Genomic DNA, 25620 nt, shown 5'->3' on the forward strand with positions numbered 1-25620 from the left:
AGGTAAGATGTGTGCTTCCATTTCAGTTTCAGCAATGCCTTCACTCGATTGGGATGTTCTCTTTTGTTCTGGGCGGCAAGTGCAGTAACTGTAACATCGGGCATATTTTGTAGTATTAAACATATTTATACCGACTTCATCAGGCTCCAAAAATTCTTCACAAAGAACACAAAGAATGGCCTTCTCAGCTGCCATAGTTGCAACTCTTGCATCATCAGAACAGTGTGTTCAACGCATCACCGTTGTGTTTTGTCGGGGCTGAACGCAGCCCTGATTGGCTGTGGTGCCTCTGTCCTAATTGGCTGTGGTAACTCTGTCCTGATTGGCTGTGGTAACCCTGTCCTGATTGGCTGTGGTAACTCTGTCCTGATTGGCTGTGGTAACTCTGTCCTGATTGGCTGTGGTAACTTTGTCCTGATTGGCTGTTGTAACTCTGTCCTGATTGGCTGTGGTAACTCTGTCCTGATTGGCTGTGGTAACTCCTGTCCTGATTGGCTGTGGTAACTCCTGTCCTGATTGGCTGTGGTAACTTTTTTCTGATTGGCTGTGGTAACTCCTGTCCTGATTGGCTGTGGTAACTCCTGTCCTGATTGGCTGTGGTAACTCTGTCCTGATTGGCTGTGGCGAATCCATCAGCGACTGGTCTTTGTATGGAGCCACCGTGAGAGGCCATCATTTTGCTATGGATCTTGTCTCTTCTCCCACAAACTCCACTATCAGGTACTTTATTTTAATTTTATTTTTTTGCTGCAGTAACGTTGATGTATTTAATCTACAGATTTCCACAATCAACAACGCCTCTTGCAGTTCAAAACGCTTCCACTACGTCATACATTTCCTCAGTTACGCTTTCAGGTTTAATACGTAAGGCAGTCTGTCAGAAGCTAGTTTTACTTTATAAAGAATTTAAAAATGGATATTGTTATTACAAAATCCCATCGATTAACTTCCCATATGGAAAAGGTTTGCTAAAAACATCTGTGATTCTTATATGTTCCAACAGAATATTGTAAGGGACATACTGTATATGCTGCAAAAACCACATATATAAATGGCATAATATTAATGTATTTTTAATCATATATGTCATATATGTCCTACATACAACTAAAGCCATATAGATTTTCATGATGTAAAAACATAGGAAAATAATGCTAATTTAAAGGAGTCATAACCTGCAATTTTCACTTTTCCACGAGAATCAATGTATGTTATGATCGACTAACGATTATACACTGGCCGGGAAGCCGATATTTAAAAGTGAAGCGTTTGTTTACCTCAGGGTAAATAAACCAGCGCGCGTGCACGCGCACTCAAATACGAGATTTTGATTTCAGCCCCCTCTTGACGTCATGAGGTAGTAGGATATACCATATATGGACACCGCAGCAGGAAGCCCGCACTTCCCCTCTCCCCCTCATATTCAGTTCAGTCGAGAAAGATGGAGAAACCGAGTGCACACCGGACTTGCTCTGTGGTTGATTGCCATAAAAAACATGTAAATGTGTTTTATCTCCCAAAATCGGACGAAACTATCAGGGACCAGTGGATGAAATTCATTTTTAATGACGCTGTCCCAACAACCCTTTCAACTGGCGTGCAGAGCCATATAGAGCGTCCACGACAGCCAAAACATCGCATTGATCTCGCGAGACAATAATGCCTTCAGAAATAAGGGTAAAAGTAGGTCTGTGTTTATTTTTTTTCCACTTTTCTTTTTTAGAAGGGCCTGAAAGACTATAATACAGCAGTAGGTATCCAATGTAATACTAGGTTATGACTCCTTTAATATGAATGTCCAGCATGGATGTGTATAAAACACAGTGCAGTTTACCAATCAGTATAAGGCTGTACTTCACTCATGCTTGTTCTTATCTCGTCCTAAGTCGAACCCTATGCCCTGTAGTCAATCTGTATAATCAGCCTTAGATGAAACACAACATTTAAACTACACACACAAGCACACATTTTAATTACAAAATTATTCATTAGAGTGTATTCTACAAGATACATTTGCATATTTCACATATCAATAGTTTTCATTTTAAATCCTGCATCACCAGATTTCATTTTCATTTGTGACAATTTCTCTAAACTTTATCACAGTACAACTATGGTATACAACTACAAACATAAAACTTTCCTAAATGTCGAAGTGATTCGTATGCTTATCACTCTAAAAAATAATTCAGTGGCTTAGTAAATATCACAGTAATAATTAACTTTATTAACTTAATAAAATCTCTGAATATCATTTACCTGATAGTTTGAGTTGAACATACCGAAATAATTGACTAAAACTCCAACAATTTGAGTTTTAACTCCAACATCTGGACATTTTAGTCATATTGGCTAATTCTCCTTTATTATTGCCCTGTTTTGATCTGTTTTCCTGGAATTTTATTTTTTATTTTATTTTATCATTGTTATTTTGTTTTAAAGAGATAAAAATTGTGGTTATCAACCTTGAATGACATGGTAATGAATTTATATCATATTATTTTGGCGGCAGTAAAATTTTGGGCGGTTTTTTCTTGTAGTGGGCGGGTTTTGGTGAGCTTTTGGGCTGGAAATCACCGTCCCAATCTGGCAACACTGTCAGTCTCTCTCCAGTCTTCAGAGAGTTCTCCTCTTCTCTTCTCAGCGTCGCTGAACTGGTGCATTTCCTCTGTGAAATTCAGGTGTGTGTATGTTTTTATTTATCTGTATAATCATTAATGTGCTTTAAATCATTTTATTTAATGCGAAAGAACATACAGAGACGCAATGTTACTCAAGAGTTAAACGAGTGTCGACTCGGCCTGCCTTTTCCCGTGATTGTAACGCCTTGCATAAAAAACACACGACTATATTCCTAAAGATAATGAATATAACTAATTTGGATGATAAAATGTCCTCAGAACTGTGCACTGTTTGTTTATTGGCAGGTGATGGAGTCAGTCGCGTCGCAGCATCTTTCGGCTGTGAGTGACGCAGGACGGCGGTGTAAAGTTAGAGGCTCCCCCGCAGAGGCGAGTCCATCTCCGGCACAGCAACCAGCGCTGATCCGGTGGATACTGGATAACAGACCGGTTGATTACACTTGAATTACTTGAATGTTTAGGTCTAAATGTTTAATTTTTACTTCGAAAATGTTTCTTACATGAGTTTAAATGTAGGCAATATTGTATACGTGTTAAAAATAGTTCAAAATATGCTGTATTGCTGTAGGCTACTCATCGACAATAAAGGCCAAAGTCATGTAGTTATACCGGTGGTTGTATGGAATATTTTTACAAAGGTTTAAAGGAAATAAAAAAGTTAATATTACTGGCATATAACCACAGTTAATATTACTCATAAATATTTGTTTCTAAATATTTTTACTCAATTTGATTTGTTAATGTACCAAATGCAGTTACTCGGATCTATTTAATTTGTTTTACTTATATTTACTCAGTTAATACAGTGTATGTAATTGATTTCACTGCTTAATCTAGGCTAATCAGTATTCTAAGTGTAAAAATGTTTCATCAAAAAAATTTGTAAATCATATTAAAGGTTTTTAGAGTGCATCACCACCAGAGTTCATGTCACATAACAAAAACATATTCCAGCCAATTTGCAACATTTTAATCACTGTTCTAGAAACATGTTTGACTCAACTTTGTTCATTTGCAATAATATGTTATGATTTGTTCACAAACAACAGCCCAGACAGTTCACAATTAATGTAAATACACAGTCTTACAATGTCATTGCTTTTCAACTGCTCTTTCAAATCCTGTAGGAAAATTAAGTCTTCATAAAGGTCAGTGATATTCTGACAGTAATATTCGAACCGGGCGGATTCTGCACTGTACAATTAAAAAAATTGCCAACTACATATAAGTGAATCAGATGTTGGTCATCAAAACATGAAATCTGTATGAAACACAAACAAATGACACAAAATGTGTATACATTTTATATGACTTTAATTTGACTAGCATATGATTCAATATAAGAACTTTAAATTATTTATATATGAATTTTATGTGAGTTTTATATATTTCTACTAATACCATACACATTTGCACACTTTTGTCATGTAAAACTCATAAGTCTTTTAACAGTATTCATATATAACGCAAAAATCCCCTACAAGTTGTATGTGTGCTATTTAGTATGAAAGTGGCCATAATCGGTCTGATTTTGTATAAGACATGTATGGGCCTTATATGAAACACAGAAGGTAATTCTGGCCGATTTATGTAAGGAAGATATATGGTTGCTGTATATGAACCATGCAGGTTTTTTTCATATGGGTTCAGAAGGGCTTTATTAACCCCCTGGAGCCGTGTGGATTACTCTTGTAATGGATGGATGTGCTTCTGTTGGTTTCAGTTGGCCCCCCATTGACTGCCATTATAAAGCTGGGAAGAACCGGGATAAATTTAATAACTGATTGTACTCGTATGAAAGAAGAACGTAATACACTCACAGGATGGCTTGAGTGATGAGTAATGCCTGGCTCACACTACAGGAGTTTTAAAATCCTAACCGATTTTGAAATCTGGTTGAAGCACACACTTAAGGAGAATCTTTGCAGATTTTCTTCCCCCAAATCTTAAACATGCTCACACTACAAGGTTTGAAAATCGTGGTGCACCACACACTACAAAATGTCATTAAGATTATCGTGCCAGAGGAAGCGCCTCACGTGATCTCACGCAGCAGATCTGAAGAGTAAAAGCAAGGAAACATATGGGATATGCATTGCCATGACATGAGACACGCATGCACGCACATACACACGCACAGAGACTTTGAACCTACCGGTACTTTGAGTTAAGAGCTTAGATCGGGCCCAAAAAAATCAAGCCCGACCCCTACCCGAGCCCATGCACGTTGTGTCCGAGCCCGGCCAGGCCCGACACAACACAACACATTAACATAACTGTAATTATGAGCCCGATCCCAATTTAAACCCGACCATTTTTTTAATACGTGGGCCAGGGGCAGTGCGAGATATTTTTTTAACGCAGGTGCTGAGGGGGTGCTAGATATATAGCATATAAATACTATTGCAAAAATTGTCCACTTAATATTTAATATTCAATCATTTTAATTGTCACAATTAAAGTAGCCTATTCATTTTATTAAATTGACCAAGCACAACATTAAGCATTCAATCAAATATTGATTAAAGATTTATTATTATTAGGCTAATAATGTTAACATAATATACTATCATTATTTCGACATAATATGTGTGCGTGCAACAAGCTAGATGTGCATTTTTAAATCCGGTGACGCGTGCATTGATTTTGAAATCCATTTCGTTTTAACGCGCTTTTTAGTTTCGGTTTCATTACTGAACATGTAACGTTACTCGCCTTTGTGCCTTCTGACCACAGCGTAATACTTATTTATTTAGCAATAAATAAATGGAGATAAAAACGCATATCGAGTTGAGTCATTCAAAATTAACTCAAGGGAAATTCCTTCAGCACGACAGCCCTGCTGTCTTTTTGACAGCACTGACGTAATCACAATCTTGCTCATCCCGATAAATATCAAACATGTTTGATATGATCGGGGCGAGCCCGATTTGTGTGAGAGCAGATCGGGAGGGGCAAGATTCGATCTGTGAACGCCTCACATTACCAGATAATCTGCGCCGAACATCGGAACCGATCGAGGTCCTCGACAAAATTTTTTCTCAGATTCTCGGGAGGGGTAAATCGGGCATAAATCGGCCTAAAACTCCTGTAGTGTGAGCCAGGCATAAGGGTGTATTCACACCAGGAAAGTCTGATAGTTCACTTGCTTTGGTCCGGAACAAATACAATGTTGATTTGTTTTGTTTTGTTTGGTACGGTTCGCTTTCACACTGCTCTTTTTGCAAGTGAATCAAAATGTGGGCTAAGGTCGTCCATTCATTGGTAGAGGTGTGAACCGACACTGGTCTCACGGTTTGGTTACGATTAAGATTATCATGTCATCGATTCAGTTCAATTCAATATCACGATGCACCGCATCCTCAATTTAAAATTTTACTTCAAAAGTGATTTAAGTGCGATAAGACAAAAGAGAACGCTCTGTCTGTGAATGTCCTGATGCACACAAGACGCGCAGAAAAACGTGCGATTATTTTAGTAATCCAGTATTCTACTGATTATTCCATTGAGTAATCGGATAAATAACAATTGTAATAAAAAAAGTGAACAACAGCCAAATTAATTACTTAAAATACAAATAGGTAACTCTTTACAATATTACGGAAGAGGATTAGGGCCAGGAAATAAAATAAATAAATAAAACCAACTCGAGATTAAAGTCATTATAATGCGAGATTCAACTCGTTAAATTTCGAGAAAAAAAGTCGAAATACAATCTTGAGAATAAACTCATTAAATATCGAGAATAAAGTCGTTGTGTTTCGAGAAAAAAACTCGTTAAATTTCGAGACAAAAAGTCTAAATACAATCTTGAGAATAAATTCATTACATTTCGAGAATAAAGTCGTTGTGTTTCGAGAAAAAAACTCGTTAAATTTCAAGAAAAAATTCGAAATAATCGTGAGATTAAACTCATTAAATTTTGAGAATAAAGTCGTTGTGTTTCGAGTAAAAAAGTCGAAATGAAATGTAGAGAATAACGCACTCGATCAGTGTTCATTGCATAGCCTACTGATAGAGGATGGCAGAGTTGGATCACTTAGTCAAGCTATATTTTAGACTTTCTTTCAGTAACAAAGAAATACTATCAACTTTAGCTAATTATGACAGAATAATAATTAGCATATGAACTTTAAAGAGAATTTGCAAGCGGCTAGGTCTTTTTAGAAGAAAAAATCAGTCCAATTTGCGCGATGTACTCGCTTTTGTCCAACATGAAATGACAACCAGTGGACAAACGCAAGGTTATCGCTGGCTTCACCTACGCGTGATTCATCGAGGTTTCGTGGTTTCCCAGGATACCATAAGACACATTATTAAACTTGTTGATCCTCAAGAAGGAGTCCTGGAATTTCGACGAAGGAGACGCTTGAAAAGACGCCAGTACACTTGCGCTGGCCCAAATGCACTCTGGCATATGGACAGCTATGATAAATTAAAACCATACGGCATTGCCATTAATGGCTGTATAGATGGTTACAGTCATTACATTCTGTGGATGTAGGCGTACACAACCAACAACGATCCTAAAGTAATAGCCAGTTACTTCATAAAAACAGTTACTGGCATAGGAGGGTGTCCCCAGAGGTTCCGCGCGGACATGGGGACCGAAAATGGTAGTGTGGCAGCAATGCAAAGGTTTTTACGAAGTAACCATGGAGACAGTTTTGCCGGAGAAAGGAGTTTCCTTTACGGAAGAAGCACAGCAAACCAACGAATCGAGGGATGGTGGGGTATCCTCCGTAAGCAGAGCGCACTGTTTTGGATGAACCTTTTCCAGACATTAATCAGTGATGGACACTTTAGCGGAGACTTTTTGGATAAAAGTCTGATCCAGTTCTGCTTCCTTAACCTTATTCAGGTATGTCTTGTTTTAAAATGCCATTTTGTAGACCTACTATAGTTTTATAGCTAACCTATGACATTTCTAACATGAAAAAATACTATAGTATTTACTATAGTAAATTCCATCCATCCATCCATCCATCTTCTCCCGCTTATCCGGGGCCTGTAGTATAGCCTACTGTATAGCCTATACTAAAGTATTAACAATTTGTTAATGAATGCTATGCATACTGTAGTGTTAACTATAGTGAACTGACAACTGCATATACTGTAGTATACTTTAGTTTTTACTACAGTAAACTGTAGTGTATTGTAGTATACCCTATAGAAAAAACTTAGTAGGCTACAGTATTGGGTAAAGTAATTTGTTTATAGTTGTTATATTACCACAACAAATATAGAATTGCCACAACAAATGAATTCAAGTACTTTACTATAGTGTGGTTCAAAAATACTATAGTATTTTTACTATAAATTACTATAGTATTTTTTCATGTGGGTTACCATAAAAAAAAAACAGTTCCAGACCTAGCCACTGACAGCCAAGATAAACAATGAACTAGTAACTATTAGGCTAACAACGCCAACGGATTTTAGAACGAGTATTGATATAGTAGCACTTGCTAAACTATATCTTCTAAATAGCTATATAATTACGCATACAACACACTGTTGTTCAATATACCTAAAGTATGCTTTATTTCTCTGTACATTTTTTTTTTATTTTGTATTTCTTTATTCTTTACAGGACGAACTTGATGAGGAAGTAAATACATGTAATTCCCACAAAATCAGAGCACGATCTGGAAATGATGCAGCATCAGGACGTCCGATAGTGATGTTCTCTCTTCCAGGATTGCACAATGCCGAAGATAGACTCAAATTAATTGACATGGACGAAGCGGCCTTGTGTCAGGAAGAGTGCACCCCCAAGGGTCAGTTCCCTTGTGATGAAACAGTTTTTGATCTGTGCTGTCTGTTAATGGAGGAAAATGGATGGGATGCTCCTACAGATCCATTCAGTGCAGCTAATCTCTACATATTGTTGAGAGCAGAAATACAGCAAAATATTTGATGGTCCTTAATCCAAAGAAAAGTTTGTTAGCTGGGCACCTATCCGTCATAACTCATATTTATTTGTCTTTTCTGTAGTTCATGCTCCATATCAATGAAAATTAGAGCAGGTGTGTTAAAATGAGTGTGACTTTGCAATATCAACAGCAAAAGTTTAATACACAATGCTTACTTAACCCTTTGTAGGTAACTATACATGTATTCAACGTACCACTATACAGTGCATTATGGATTGCACAGCCTTTATTTAGCTAAACTGCATGTTGCTGTGTGCCATGTTAAAAATAAGAGTATTTGATGTTTTTTATGATACTGAATTATCAACATTATGTCTGATTTATGCACAGTTTTTGTATATGCACATTTCATCTTTAAGAAAAATTTTTATTTAGTACAAATGTGAACAATGAACAGCACTGCTTATTGAAACATGAAAACATTTGGAAATTTCAAAATCTGTTAAATTGGCACAAAACTCCTTGGATTTTAACAGAAACATATTTCCTAAAGGAACTTTGAGTCTGCACTGAAAATTAACAATAAAACATTTGAGCATACAATTACAAGTATCAGTGTATGTATGACAATAGTGTCTTTTTATCTGTATCTGTATCTTAAAATGTGATCAAGCAGTTAAATTCTTAACACTTCACAGCATACTTAAAACTGGGATTTAAACTGCTTTTTTTTTCAAGCATTTGCTTGATTAATTGCAATCTTCAAGCTAAGATTAAATTCTAAGGCAACATTGCTAAAACCAAACAAGCAAAGGGAAATGTGTGTTAACTCATCTTTAACTTATGATAAACTTTTGATTTCTGTAACTGAAAATCAAATTAAAATCAAATCAAACAGAAATCAAAATTATTTTTCAGATATTCTGAATGAGGTGGACAACTACATGTTAAACTATGTCCATTACCCAAATGATGCTCTCCAAAACAGCATTAAATTCAGCACGGAAGTCTGGAAAATTCTCATAGTTCTCACACAGCTGAAGGAACATCCCACATGTACGACCAATAGGCCGCCTTGTGAAATAATCACTGCAAACTCAACAGAGATGCGGTCTGACACAATCAAGTGACATCCTGTGCAGAACCTCAGAAACTTTCCTAGTTTCTCATCATCCATTTCTCTGATGTACCTTTTCAGATGATGTGCCACTTCTCTTTGCTTTGCTGTCATATCAGCAGGGAACTTCAAAAGTCCTAAGACCTTTTTAGTTGTTGGTAAGAGTTTAGCATACATCTCTTTTAGCTCCTCAAAAGTAAGGGTGATTTGTGATTGTGTGATGTCCTTCCAACAGTCTAACACAAACATTGGCTTTTGGACAAGCTCTTTGTGGGAAATCTCCTTCAGAATATCGGAGAACTTTTCTGCAGAGACTTTTCTGCGGCATTCATAGCTGTCAAAAACTTACAACAGTTCATCAAGTTCAACAGAAGAGAAATCCTGTAATGCACGTTGAAGAATTTCTCGTTCTTGGGTGCCTACAAACTGAAGGAAGCACTCTATCAGGTCACTGTATACTGCACCAAAAAGCATCTCCTCCATAAAAGGGGGGGCCAGATTTATTGGAATGTACTGGCAGTCTTTGTAACCTTTCAGGAAAATTCTGCCAACAGCTTTCCAAGAGTCAGATTGGAAATCATGTCTAATGAAAGGAACTTTCATTGTAGTTCCAAGTGTACAACGATCATAGAATTCTTGCCAGAAGGTACTATATACATCTCGGAGAACCCCTGACCCACAGCCAGCTTCCTCTGAATTGTCTGGCAATAAGCGTCTAAATGCCAGTTGCCTGGTCAAAGTCTCCGGATCAGAAAATTCATTGATCATGTCATGGAGGCAGTTTCCATTATGTATAATTATTTGTTTGGTTTGAATGCCAATTTCAGTGGTTTCTGGAGGCACATAAACTAATGTGTTCTCCAGGTCAGATTCATCTCCTGAGTCAGGGCCAAATGTGATTTCAGGGTCAGAAATATTAAGTGGGTCATTCACTACATCATCTGCCATGATGAAAACTTCCTCAGCTAATGTAATACTCAGGCCTGGTACCACTGGAAGAGCTGCGACAACTGAGGAATCTGCATAGTTGTTAGTGGGCATTGTAGAAGAGTCTGCTAAATCTACACTATAATCACTTTGTAGTGAGATGATGCTGGTCTCATCATTATTTTCACTTTCAGACTCAATATTTAAAGTACTGTCAGCTGACTCGTTTGGCCTAGTAGCTATGTAGAAGCGCAAATTTGGCAGTTTCACTGCCTCATGTATTGTGCCAATGGAGACATCACTGGGAAGAACATTTTGTCTGAAGTCCCAAACTTCAAATGTGAAGTCACATTCATCACCCTTACAAGAATTTCCATCTGGGAAGAAAAGTGCATTAATGTCCATTGCAACCTTTCTAGTACCCCCTCCTTGTTTTGTTCTGACCTGTTTTGTTTCTTTGTTTTCTGTATGAATCCAGCCAATTTCAATCTGTCGCTTACTTGCTTTGGCTCTGGATTTGGGTTTGGGTTTAGAAGTCTCAGGTCTCTCTTCAGATTGGGGTTCAGTTGTAGATTGCTTTCTCAGTTTCATCTTTTCTCTCAGTCTTTCAAACAGACCCAACTTCCTTTTGGAAGCAGGGTTTTGATTGCGGCAAAAATTGAAAAGAGCAAGTCTATCTCCATATGAGGGGAATATAGTTGGCCAGAGCTGAATCCTCCATTAGCAAGATAACATCTCTGTCAATCTGTAGATTAAAAAAATAATATGCCATTTGCCTTTCAAAAGTACAATCAAGGTCAGTTTAAAGGTATAAACTAATGATTTATATGTTTCTAATGTGTAGGCAGTAGTCATTATGAGTGTACAGAAAATGTACATTAAATGTATTATTAATTGTTTGTGTTTTCTTTTGATGCAATACTTTTAGTTTTTTACTTTAAATTTACTATAATTTATCATCAACTAACTAAATAAAACACTACGGGCCAGATTTACTAACAGCTTGCACCAGAGCTAATCCTCTTTTGCTGTTAAAAAATATATTTTACTAAAGACAGCGGCTGACCATATTGCATATCAGTGATGCGCGGGTTGATCCAAAATGAGCGGGTGCCTGCGGTGACACGCGGTTACGAGTCATACAAAAATATTTTTAATGATATTCGGGTCGCGGTCGGTCGGGTCGTTTGAAATAAAAATGCCAATTAAACCTTTGTAATATATATAGTAGGCTACTAGACACAATTTTCTATGAAATACACAGGCCTACACTTTATTGGCTGAATAACTGGCAAGAAGTAGGCTACGATGACGCACGAGCTCAGTCTGCAGGTAGAGATGGAGGCGGCAAGAGAAAAGGTGAAGACTGGGGAGTGGAAGCTCCGCAAATACACAAATAGAAAGAGCAAAGTGTGGGAGACATTTGCCGAAATAATGAAAGATGATGACCAAAGTGCTGGCTTTGGCATGTGTACTTCTTGCGATGCTATACATTTTATAGCCACAAAACTGGCACGACCAACCAGGCACGCCAGGATTCCAGTTTTGGATGGGCCAGACCAATTGTGGGTGGGCCTTAAATTAAAAACGTTAAATAAAAAATAAAAAACGTTATCCAATCACTGGTTAACCTAATAAAAAAATATTGACTAATATAGCCTATGTTATATTATCTGTGCGTATACATAATCTAGATTTTAATAGCTTGATGCTCTTTAAATATTTTGTTGCATTGTTAAAAGTTTCGGTGCATAGGACGGACCTATCCGCGATCGCTCTCCATGGTTCTGACCAAAGAAGAGCGCTTTGGAATCTCCATTAAGCATCATACGCAGCATACCTGGGCTGCATTTTCCGATAACATTGTCTCTTAGCACGCTACGAAGACTCTTATAGGGATAGTTCACCCAAAAATGAAAGTTCTGTCATCATTTACTCACCCTCAAGTTGTTCCAAACCTGTATGAGTTTCTTTGTTCTGCTGAACACAAAGGAAGATATTTGGAAGAATGTTTGTAATCAACAGATCTCGGTCCCCATTGACTAACATAGTAGGAAAAACATATACTATGGTAGTCAATGGGGGCCGAGATCTGTTTTGCGGCAAGGGGAGGATGAGGATGAGGATGAGGATGAGGATGAGGAGCTGATCGATGCCAGCATGTCTTTGAGGTGTCACGACTATGACAGCAGACCAGAACCTTCAGCTCTGGATCTGGCCTGTGAGAAAACTGACGCACAGCAGCAGGCCATCTTACAGCCACAGAAGCGAACAGAGGAGACGTCGTTGAGGCAGTCCTTTGGACTAGAAATGTTCAAGAGCTCCGATGAGGACATCAGGTTTTATACAAGGTAGGAAAAAAAGTTATCAATTTACTTCAGTCCTAAGTAAATTCTGTTACTCTTGCTTATCATTAGTCTGCCCATTTCCAATTTCAAAACAAAGCCAGAAATGACTTGTAGACTAGGTTAAAACATTACATCATGTTATATGAGTGACAAGACATTGGTTACCTATAAAGTTCCGTATTAATTACAAGGTATTGCTACTGACTTATAAAGCCCTAAACGGCTTAGCTCCAGTCTATTTAACCGATCTTCTATCGCCCTATAATCCATCGCGCTCTTTAAGATAACTAAATTCGAGGCTTTTGGTCATACCTAGGATATCCAGATCCACCAAAGGAGGGAGAGCATTTTCACATTTAGCTCCAAAACTCTGGAATAGTCTTCCGGATACTGTTCGTTGCTCAGACTCGCTCTCCCAGTTTAAAACTAAATTAAAGACGCATCTCTTCAGCCAGGCATTTATATAATACTTTTAATCTTACAGTTAAATCCGACCTCTAGTTCATAAACGCCAGAGGAGAACTGGCCCCCGACTGAGCCCGGGTTCTCCCAAGGTTTTTTTTTCTCCATTAGGTCACCTGATGGAGTTTTTCGGTTCCTTGCCACTGTTGCCTTTGGCTTGCTCAGTTGGGGATATTTGGGGATATTTAATTGAATTAATCAATCAACGATACTATTGATCAGCATTACCAAACGTGGACGTTCCACTAGAAACAAACATTGATGTATTGTTTTAATTTATTACTGTGAAGCTGCTTTGATACAACCTATGTTGTGAAAAGCGCTATATAAATAAACTTGACTTGACTTGACAAGACTGTCCTAGCCCAGACCTTAAGCAATAGAGAATGGGTGTTTTCAATAACATAATCAAAAATAGGTAAATAGTGTCAAATGAATCTAAATTAATTATAATTTTAAATTTTCTAATTTTACACTTTCTAATTTTAATAAAACTTATAAAATTTATAGAAATAAATAAACTTTACATAAAATAAACATAAAATTACTTAAAAAGCATTGGACTACCTGCAAAAAAAAGATATTGACCTGATATTGAGAAAAACTGATACTGAGAATTGTGAAACCATGATATTGTTACTGTGAAGTAAAATTGAGATTTCGGTCATATCTCCCATCCATATTCTCTGCTAGATAGCAGAAAAGGTTCCCACAGTTTTACAGACAGTATGAATTTTTTAATAGTGTTCACCACAAGTATATAGACTACATTGTAACCAGAAATGAGTATATAAATGGCTGCTATTTTGCATAAGTTTATTTGTACTTGCCAGAAAGAAAGAAAGAAAGAAAGAAAGAGAGGGCAGAGATGAGGTTAGGAATGATAAGTCAGTCGGCCTGTGTAGTTTCTTCATTCACTGTGACCTATACCTGCACTGGATGGCCAATTTCACATGTATTTTGTGTATTTTCAAAATACAAAATACTGTATTTGTATTTAAATACATTTTTTCACACAGTATTTTGTATTTGTATTTTAAATACATTTCCGTGTATTTATGCCCATCTCTGCTTCTAACTGGGACTGTATACCGCTCATCAGAGAAGATGCTAAAGCTGAAGCACAAATGTAATGCATGTGACATCATGCACTACTCAATGGGAGACATCATGAAAAGTGGATTGCTATTGAGCTGCTCATGCTGTCTGGTTACAGTCCAACGTGTTCTTACAATGCAATTTGATCTTTTTCATAGATTTGCCAGCTACCGCCATTTTCATGCATTTTGGCTGCAGACTGAACCTGCCACTCGGAGAATTGCCCGTGTTGGACAGTCATCGACAACCACAGCTCCCGATACGACTGCTGACCCACCGCGTAGACCAGTAGGTGTGGGGTTAGAGTTGTTGCAGTTTTCCAAATAAGAGTTTTACAAAAATTTATAAAATTCAGAAATAAATAAAATGATTTGCAAATAAAAAAATATTTAAAAATGTTTTATTATTTTACAAACATAACTCTGCCTGGCATTTATTTGTTTATTTGTGAACTACTTTCTGTGCATTTGTAAATCGCTGCACACATTTGTGAATAGCTTCTTGTGCATTTGTAAATCCCCTCAGGCATCTGTGGATTCTGAAACACTTCTATCCTCAACGTGCAAACAAATTCACAAATAACTGGACTCCACCCACCGTTTACTCAAGCCAATCAGATAACGGCCACATTGAGCTTTAAACAGACGTCACAAAGGGAAAAACGTGTTAACAATGTTCAGCGATTTACAAATGCACAGAGAGCAGTGCACAAATAAATGCCAGGCAGAGTTTAATTAATTCTTTCTAATTACTTTTGTGCAGAGGCGGACAGAGTACACAGCTTCATTACTTGAGTAAAAGTACAGATACCCCTTGCTAAATTTTACTCAAGTACAAGTAAAAGTACTACAGTCAGATGTCTACTTAAGTAAAAGTACTGAAGTACTTGTTTTTAAAAGTACTTGAGTACCAAGAGTACAAGAGTACATTTTCTAAATATTGCATTACTACTGCCATAGTGCTTACATTTATGTACAGAAACGTCCTACATGGAGTTATGAAAAATGTTAATGTTAATACTAGGGGTGGAACGGTACACAGAAGTCACGGTTCGGTTCATACCGCAGTTCAGACATCACGGTTCGGTACGAGTTCGGTACAATGGAGGGAAAAGCAAAACAAAAATGCAGAAGGCAATTTTTTTTATTGTGCATGTCTCAGGATGTACCATAGTGTCATACAGTCTCTCCCCTGAGCTAGCTGCAACAGCCTGCCCTGAAGTGTGTAAAGTAAGATGTAAACAAAATAAGACAATCAGCTATAAAACTGAAAATAAAGCATCTCTTATTTATGTGCGGACGCACGAGCGCGAGGGTGCGTGCGGCAAAAAATGTCGTCATTGTGGTGTGGGCGGTCATGCGCGTTGGGTGTGCAAGGCCACATTTCGCTTGGCGGTGTGCAGTGCATGGCTTTTAGCGCACGGCTCCGCATCCGAAGACGCATGACTTCGAGCCGAATCTGGCCGAGCATGTACATCTCACAGCACCGGCACCCAGTTCTTGCGTCTACATTAGTTGCTTACATTAACAAAATGAGCCTACAATAGCAGACATCTAGCCTGGTAATACCAGACTCTGCTACTTCACTTTGCTTCGTAGAGAGAGTCTGGAATAGCATAATAGAGAAGTGTTTTCTCTCTCGCGGGGGGGCGCTTGTCTGAAGTTTAAAATCATTGGTTACCCCGTAAGCCAATCACATAACGTTTGGTTATGGCGTGTGTTATGCGCATGCTCAGCCGCATCTAACTTCCACTGTAAACACATGTATGATGCAAAAACTAAACCATCGAGCGAAATACCGGAGTGAACATGGCTGTGAACGACTTTTGCAGATTATGTGAAGTAAATCTACGCAAGTACGCATCCACCACGGTACAATCAGCGTCTACGTCACGGCTCTCAGCCCGCCCTCTGTTCGTTGATTGGCCCGGCTGTTTTCAGGCCGGTGGAAAACTGAAAGATACGCTGCTATCTCAGACTGACTACAGGAGCGAAATGAAATTAGCGGAAGTAGGAAGTCTGACGTAGTCAGGCTAGCAGACATCAGCCCTTTAAATAAAAATAAATGGCCATGTTTTATAAAAAGGTTCACAAAACTAAATAAAAATGTTTAGAAATTATGTAAGATAACGTTAATTTAGTTGTAGGTTACGTTCTCATATTCATTTTTTTTTTCTAATGTCACAAGGAATAATCTGGTTTACTGCTTTACACGATTATTTTGCTGTGTGGTTTTGGAAGTGTTGTTTTACTAAAATAAACATTCACGAGTGTAGCCTACCTTACTTCAAACCGCTGATTCCTGATGGTTTAGAGGACAATTACACCGAGTCGCACCCTGTCGTTTCAAAGACTATACACCGGCGAGCGCGAAGTATAAATGCCTCGTCCATTTGGGGAGGCGCGCGCTGCGGAGGCAGGCGAAAGTATAAACCATAGACAGTATAAGAAGGTAGGCTATAAACAAACCTAGCTTAAGGCGGGGCTACAGATTAGGTGTCCCTAAAGAACCCGTGTATCTAACAGTAGTTCCGCATTACATTAATTAATTTGCACGCGAGTTTTATTTATTTTTATACCGTATTCTCCGTGTAAATTCATGTACCGAACCGTGACGCCCGTACCGATTCGGTTCAATACGAATACATGTACCGTTCCACCCCTAGTTAATACCTTGGAGAATGTAAAGAAATTGAAAGTAAAATCAAGTCATTTTCATCTTTTTACCATGCTGCTTTATTTAACATTTTCACTTGCCCACAAGGCAATAGCACAATGGCAACGCTCTGACAAACCTCTGCTAGAGTTTTAATGGATTTTTTGCACCCACATTTGAACCCGACTATGTTAAACACACCGCATACTCAAGAACATCAACGCAAATGCTCAGCTTACATTAAGTGTAATATCAGAAAAGAAAATTCAGCTAACAATTGTGTGTACATGTGAGTTTCTCTTTTTTTCATCAATCAAATCACAGGGTTCCAGACTGCGACCAAATATGCGACCATTTTATTGAGAATGTGCGAGTTCAAATTGTATGTGGTCGCATTTGTGCGAGTGCATGGTCATGTACTCAGTTTAATTCACGCATGAATTTTCCTGCATTGAACTTGTTTTAGCGCCCGCCAAAGTGAATTTTTGTCCCGCCAAAGTCTTATCTGATCGGTAAGTAAAGTAGATGAACTGCCGCTTGTGACAGGGCGCATGTTTAACTGAAAGAACGAGCAGAGAGAGAGAGAGCCGGTCGCGCGCGCAGACGCACGATCGGTCTCTCTCGCGCACTGTCGCTCGCTTTTTCTTTTTTCCTTTTTTTTTTATTTATTATTTTTTTAGAAGAAGTAACGGGTACTCACGGTTATGGATAGAAATGTAGCGGAGTAAAGAGTACAATATTTGCCTCTCAAATGTACTTGAGTAAAGTCATGAGTACTCCCCAAAAATGATACTCGAGTAAAGTACAGATCCCTCAAAATTGTACTTAAGTACTGTACTCAAGTAAATGTACTCCGTTACTGTCCGCCTCTGCTTTTGTGACCTCTGGGTCAACAACTATACGCTGGACTAGCATGTCGTCTTGGGCACAAATGACAGAGTCACACCATGCCATTCCTGTCAGCATAAGTTGCCCCAGCACCTGCCAGTAGTGCATGTGGCTTTCTTTCAACAGCAGTGTTCCTTCTTGCATGTGTAGATACTTGCAGTCAACGTGGCTGGTAACGTCGGGGCACTTGATCTCAACCAGGCCAAAAGGTGGCTGCGCAAGAGGGTCAAACACTAGGCCATCTGGTGAGGTGCCAAGCCATGGGGCGTCAGTGTGCACAATTAGGCCACAGGGCATGTAGTTAACATCCCTTATTCTGCAGTATTCTTGTGCTGCCGTAAACTCCATATCTGCACCTGTTTGAGTAAAAGATGTTTCTGAATTTGAGTTGAATGGTCGCAATAAAGTGATCATAATGCAAAGTATTGTAATTAGCAAATGAATGTCATTGCAAGGTAGGCTAACAGCAATTAGAGGGTGCAGAAAGTGTCGTAAATGCCTTGTACACACGTACAGATCATTTGTAACAGGTCAGTAACAGTGTTCAACACAATGATGTGTAAACGCATGAATAAATGGTATATGGACTGCTTTTATATAGCACTTTCACAGACCTATGGCCACCAAAGCGCTTTACATATAGCCTCACATTCACCCATTCACTCACTCATTCACACACCGACGGCGGTGTCAGCCATGCAAGGCGCCATCCAGCTCGTCGGGAGCAGCTGGGGTGTCTTGTTCATGGACACCTCGAGACTTGGTCAGGTGGAACCGGGGATTGAACCACCAACCTTACAGTTTGTAGACAACCTACATGAACCACTGAGCCACTGCCGCCCCTAAAAATAATTTACAACACTTTCTGCATCCCCTCATCTAAAGTGTAAACTATTCATCACTTGTAAATGTGCTACACATCATTCATAGATTACCACTTCAAGAATCAGTAAGGCATAAGATCAACGAATGTTATCTACGAATGATGTGTAACACATTTACAAGTGATGAATAGTGTACACTTAAGATTAGGGGACGCAGAAAGTGTTGTAAATGATTTATTCATGTGTTTACACATCATCTATAACAGGTGTTGAACACTGTAGTGTGTAGTGTAGTGTAGTGTAGTGTGTAGTGTAGTGTAGTGTGTAGTGTAGTGTAGTGTGTAGTGTAGTGTAGTGTAGTGTGTACTGCAGTGTAAGTGCTGACTGGTGAGGGTATAGACAGCTGTCTTCTGTAGTGTGTAGTGTAGTGTAGTGTGTATTGCAGTGTAAGTGCTGACTGGTGAGGGTATAGACAGCTGTCCTCTGTAGTGTGTAGTGTAGTGTGTAGTGTAGTGTGTACTGCAGTGTAAGTGCTGACTGGTGAGGGTATAGACAGCTGTCCTCTGTAGTGTGTAGTGTAGTGTAGTGTAGTGTGTAGTGTAGTGTACTGCAGTGTAAGTGCTGACTGGTGAGGTATAGACAGCTGTCCTCTGTAGTGTGTAGTGTAGTGTAGTGTGTACTGCAGTGTAAGTGCTGACTGGTGAGGGTATAGACAGCTGTCTTCTGTAGAGTGTAGTGTGTAGTGTATTGTGTAGTGCAGTGTAAGTGCTGACTGGTGAGGGTATAGACAGCTGTCTTCTGTAGTGTGTAGTGTAGTGTAGTGTAGTGTGTAGTGTAGTGTATTGTGTACTGCAGTGTAAGTGCTGACTGGTGAGGGTATAGACAGCTGTCTTCTGTAGTGTGTAGTGTAGTGTGTAGTGTAGTGTATTGTGTAGTGTAGTGTAGTGTGTATTGCAGTGTAAGTGCTGACTGGTGAGGGTATAGACAGCTGTCCTCTGTAGTGTGTAGTGTAGTGTGTAGTGTAGTGTACTGCAGTGTAAGTGCTGACTGGTGAGGTATAGACAGCTGTCCTCTGTAGTGTGTAGTGTAGTGTAGTGTGTACTGCAGTGTAAGTGCTGACTGGTGAGGGTATAGACAGCTGTCTTCTGTAGAGTGTAGTGTGTAGTGTATTGTGTAGTGCAGTGTAAGTGCTGACTGGTGAGGGTATAGACAGCTGTCTTCTGTAGTGTGTAGTGTAGTGTAGTGTAGTGTGTAGTGTAGTGTATTGTGTACTGCAGTGTAAGTGCTGACTGGTGAGGGTATAGACAGCTGTCTTCTGTAGTGTGTAGTGTAGTGTGTAGTGTAGTGTAGTGTAGTGTATTGTGTAGTGTAGTGTAGTGTATTGTGTACTGCAGTGTAAGTGCTGACTGGTGAGGGTATAGACAGCTGTCTTCTGTAGTGTGTAGTGTAGTGTATTGTGTACTGCAGTGTAAGTGCTGACTGGTGAGGGTATAGACAGCTGTCCTCTGTAGTGTGTAGTGTAGTATGTACTGCAGTGTAAGTGCTGACTGGTGAGGGTATAGACAGCTGTCCTCTGTAGTGTGTAGTGTAGTGTAGTGTAAGTGCTGACTGGTGAGGGTATAGACAGCTGTCCTCTGTAGTGTGTAGTGTAGTGTAGTGTAAGTGCTGACTGGTGAGGGTATAGACAGCTGTCCTCTGTAGTGTGTAGTGTAGTGTGTAGTGTACTGCAGTGTAAGTGCTGACTGGTGAGGGTATAGACAGCTGTCCTCTGTAGTGTGTAGTGTAGTGTAGTGTAGTGTGTAGTGCAGTGTAAGTGCTGACTGGTCAGGGTATAGACAGCTGTCTACTGTAGTGTGTAGTGTAGTGTGTAGTGCAGTGTAAGTGCTGACTGGTGAGGGTATAGACAGCTGTCTTCTGTAGAGTGTAGTGTAGTGTGTAGTGTGTACTGCAGTGTAAGTGCTGACTAGTGAGGGTATAGACAGCTGTCCTCTGTAGTGTGTAGTGTGTACTGCAGTGTAAGTGCTGACTGGTGAGGGTATAGACAGCTGTCTTCTGTAGTGTAGTGTAGTGTAGTGTAGTGTAGTGTAGTGTGTAGTGCAGTGTAAGTGCTGACTGGTCAGGGTATAGACAGCTGTCTACTGTAGTGTGTAGTGTAGTGTGTAGTGCAGTGTAAGTGCTGACTGGTGAGGGTATAGACAGCTGTCTTCTGTAGAGTGTAGTGTAGTGTGTAGTGTGTACTGCAGTGTAAGTGCTGACTAGTGAGGGTATAGACAGCTGTCCTCTGTAGTGTGTAGTGTGTACTGCAGTGTAAGTGCTGACTGGTGAGGGTATAGACAGCTGTCTTCTGTAGAGTGTAGTGTAGTGTGTAGTGTGTACTGCAGTGTAAGTGCTGACTAGTGAGGGTATAGACAGCTGTCCTCTGTAGTGTGTGGTGTGTACTGCAGTGTAAGTGCTGACTGGTGAGGGTATAGACAGCTGTCCTCTGTAGTGTAGTGTAGTGTGTAGAGTGTAGTGTAGTGTGTAGTGTAGTGTAGTGTGTAGTGTAGTGTAACTGCTGACTGGTGAGGGTATACTTTCTCAGTTGGTTGCACCTTTTTTTTTTTTTCTCCATGCCATGGGATTAATGCCATGGGATTAATGCTGATGAATAGTGGTCTTAATCTGCATACCCTGATGTAAAAAGACTGACATTGACAATACCTCATGTTAGCAAAATGTTTTAATACTTTAACTATCAAATCAAAAAACTCTCCAAAAAAACTATTAATAAAACATGCATGTTTTTTAATGTTTGCTTATAATTTTACTATCTTCACAGCTGTTCAACCCATTGTCTCCTTGGTTGCGAATAAATGTCAACTTTAGTAACACATACAGTAGCAACTGAATTCAGAGGGGCCAGCTCTTATTGTCACAGTGTCTGGTTTGTGTTTCCCCAGGTGTCCACTAGAGGTCTCTTTCCCTTCCTGTCACCATTCACTCTGGAACCTCATTTCCCATAATCCTTTGTCTGTTCCCATCACTCTTGATTGCACTCAGCTGTTCCCTATCACATTGTTAGTCTCGGTGTATAATACCCTGTCTGTTTCAGTTCATGTCACGGAGTCATTGTTTAATGTCACGCTACACTTCCAAGGTCTGTTTCTCGCCTGTTCTTGTTTTGTTTCTTGTTTATTTTGTGTTATTGTTTATTGGACTGATTAAATGGATTTCGACCCTGGCATGGATGACTACGATTCTGATTACATTGATTTTGACCTTTGCATGGATGACGACGAGTTGGATTTCCCTGATTACCATGTTGCTGCGTTTGGATCCACCCATTTCTCCGCTAGCGTTCGTGACACTTATAGTTGGGCCTCCTGGTCCTCTTTCCTTGGGATAATCACAGCCCTAACATCCTGCCTGGCATCATAATCCATCAGTTCTGGCCCCTCTACACTAGTTCTAATGAGGTCCTCCACAGTATCAGTATGCAGATTTGCTCTAGTGTCCGACTTTATTCTCTTCTGACATGAAAATCCTCGTTTGCACACTGCTGCAGATATTGGGAGCAGCAGCATTATCTTGACCAGGTGCAGAACATTCTGTAGAAAACAACCATATCGATCAAACCACTTCAAGTTTCACTCCACATCAAGTGTCAATGATCATGTTCTGTTCAAATACTGAGTAGTGCTCTAGGAGAAGCTTCCCCTCTTTGACATCGTGGAGTGTCAGCTTATCTCCTGGCCAAGAGTCATGGTTGAAGACACTGAAACACCTCACTGCCTCGGCTGTTGGGGTGTTCGTTATATTCTCTTCTATTACCAAATGACAGAGATTGAAGATAAGGAAATAGGCCTAGCAACAGTGTTGGAACCTATCAGTGTGATTATGACAGTTGTAAATACAACAACTCACCAAGAAGGCTGTCAAATCTTTCTTTTAGGTGTTTTCCTGTGGATTCACAGGTTAGCTCCATGGCTTTCTGCAATCTCGGGGCACACTGGCTGATAGGTTGACCTTCTGCCAGCTTTTCAGCTTCACCTTTTATAAGGGTGACTCCCTAATGAATCATTACATAAACACTCCACTGAGTACATTTCATTAACATGAACTAAACATTACATATTGTAGTCCATAAATGTACCTGATACTTTAACTTCTGTCTTCCAGTTTCTCCTTCTTTCTGTTGGTGCTGCTCCTTAATAGCGGTCAGGAACTCTGACTCTGGCTGCCATAGTGTGTATGGTAGCGAGGAGACTTTCAATTGCACTAACAACCGTTAGTTGTTGTAACCGTTAGATCAAACATGTGTCACCCCTGGCCCCTATTCTCTCTGTCTCCCTTACCTGAGGTAGAATTACATAATTTCTCTGGAGGAGCAACAAGCAGAATCGGCTGATGGAAGAATGCCACAAATGTCCCATCCTCCATGGTGGCTTTGATCTGCAAAAGTATAAATATGTCTTATTCTCAACTCTCATACAACAATTTTCTGTTCTTACACAAAGTCAAAACTGATTTCAATAATGAAACACTATCCAACTCAAAGAGGTGAGACACTAACCTTCCTTGCTCTGCCAGCTATGTCTGCATTGGCCGAGGCACCAGCCGGGTGGTCCATGTGCATATATACTGCAGCAAACTGCCCAGAGCTCTGGGGGTCGCCATCCTTCCCTAGTTTTAGGAACGTGCTCAAACTACGGGACACATGAGGCAGCCACCTTGTCCCTTTATATGCTGTGACCCATTGATTTGGGGCTGAAGTGGTAGGTTTTCCAGACGAGGTGTAGCAGGTCATATACTTGCCCAATCATAGAGACATCCTTTTGTACACTCAGCAATCCCAGCTCCAGTCTTTGTGTGGAACATAGTATAAAATGGTCAGGTATAATGTAATTTGATTTTGTAAAAAGATTATTTATGTATACAGGCAGATGTTAAACTGCAACACACCTGTGGCATGCAGTGGATTGGGATAACAAAGGACCCCAGCTCTGCATGGAGGAGGGCTATCACTCCACCTTTGTGGCCCAGGTTCACCGTAGCACCGTCAGCGCCCAAGGCTGTGGCTTCTTCAAGCCAGTTCTCACATTTTGGACCAAGGCTAGCAAAGGCTTTCTTGGTTGCAGCATAAATACCTGTAATATATGTAGCGTCTGGATCAATCAGACACACACATATTATTCATTTATTTAATGAATAATCCAGCAAACTCACTCTCCCAAATAAGGCCTGTGAAACGTTCCCCAAATGAAGCTAACACACTGGCAGGACGCAGTGTCTTGTTACAGGACACACACTGAGAACTGGGTTTTACGACGCAGAGGAAGAGAAATAAAAACCCTGTTAATCCTATATATATTCTATATATTGATTGATTGATTGATTTATTTATTGTCATCATAAAAAACATTGTAAAAACGTTGTTTACAACGAAATTAAAAGTGCTACTCCTGGTGCATACATTCATACACTTTCTCAAGTCATACTCTCACACAGAATCATACCAACACATACACATAATAAGACTGGTCACATAGTAAAAAGTGCAGATGCAGTGCAAATAATACAATCATTTCATCATGAAATAGTCCTATTTCAGTAAGTGAGTATTTAAAGTTATGATAGCTGTGGGGAAAAAACTGTCTCTGAATCTGGATGTGCGTGTTCTGACCGACCTGTAACGCCTTCCGGAGGGGAGTAATTGAAAGTGTTCGTGGCCTGGGTGGGTGGGGTCGTTGATTATATTTTTTGCTCTGCTGAGGTAACGTAATGAGGCAATACTGTCCAATGTGGGTAGAGAGCAACCAATTATTTTTTCCGCAGAACGGATAACCCTCCCACTTGATAAATGTGTAAACGTATCTAATTTTCCCATCTCATGATTTTCCCTTTTATGTGGCGTTTGTATTCTTGTAAACTCAATTGGGTTAATGTTTCAGACTTTGCATATTATGGTTAACCAACATTATATGTGCGGCATGTTTGGTCTCTAAAAAATCCAATCTTCGTCTCCGATTTGTTAATGTACATTACATGTTGCTAACTTTGCGATGCATTAGTATTATAAGAATCTTAAAGATTCTTTTCTTAAACACCCAATGAAAGTACATATTCAAATGCCCTGCTAGAACACAAAGGGTCGTAAAATTTCCCTCCAAAGGGAAATCTTCTCATTGGCTCTTGCACCTCCAGAGATTGTGCCATCTTCACGCTTTAAAGTCACTGATCAGCTTTTAGCTCTCTCTTAGTCCCTTTCTGAAATGCTGACGTGAAGATGATGCTGAACTAGAAGCCTCTAAGGACCCACCAAGCTTGTGCCAGGCTGCGGCCTTGTCTTTCCATTCACTAAAGATCCTCTGACTACCACTGGTTCTCTCTCTCATCAAGACCACATCAGCAAAGATCAACTGGAGCCTCAACAAATTGCATCAGGACGGTTTAATTCAAATGGGCGAGACATGCAAGTATCAAACTTAGTCTCATTATTTGATACATTAAGTATCCTTACCCCTTTAAAGGAACACTCCGACTTTTTGGGACTTTAGCTTATTCACAGTATCCCCCAGAGTTAGATAAGTCCATACATACATTTTTCATTTCTGTGCGTTCTGTAAGTGTTATTTGACGCACCCACCGCTAGCCTAGCTTAGCACAAAGACTGGATGTAAATGGATAATGGTAGCATACTAATCCCAATAAGTGACAAAATAATGCAAACATTTTCCTATTTACATGTTGTGATCTGTATAGTCACAGCGTGTACAAATAAAAAGGCTATATGACACAGAGACC

Source organism: Squalius cephalus (genome assembly GCF_949319135.1).
Source record: "Squalius cephalus genome assembly, chromosome: 4".
NCBI classification, from domain to species: domain Eukaryota; kingdom Metazoa; phylum Chordata; class Actinopteri; order Cypriniformes; family Leuciscidae; genus Squalius; species Squalius cephalus.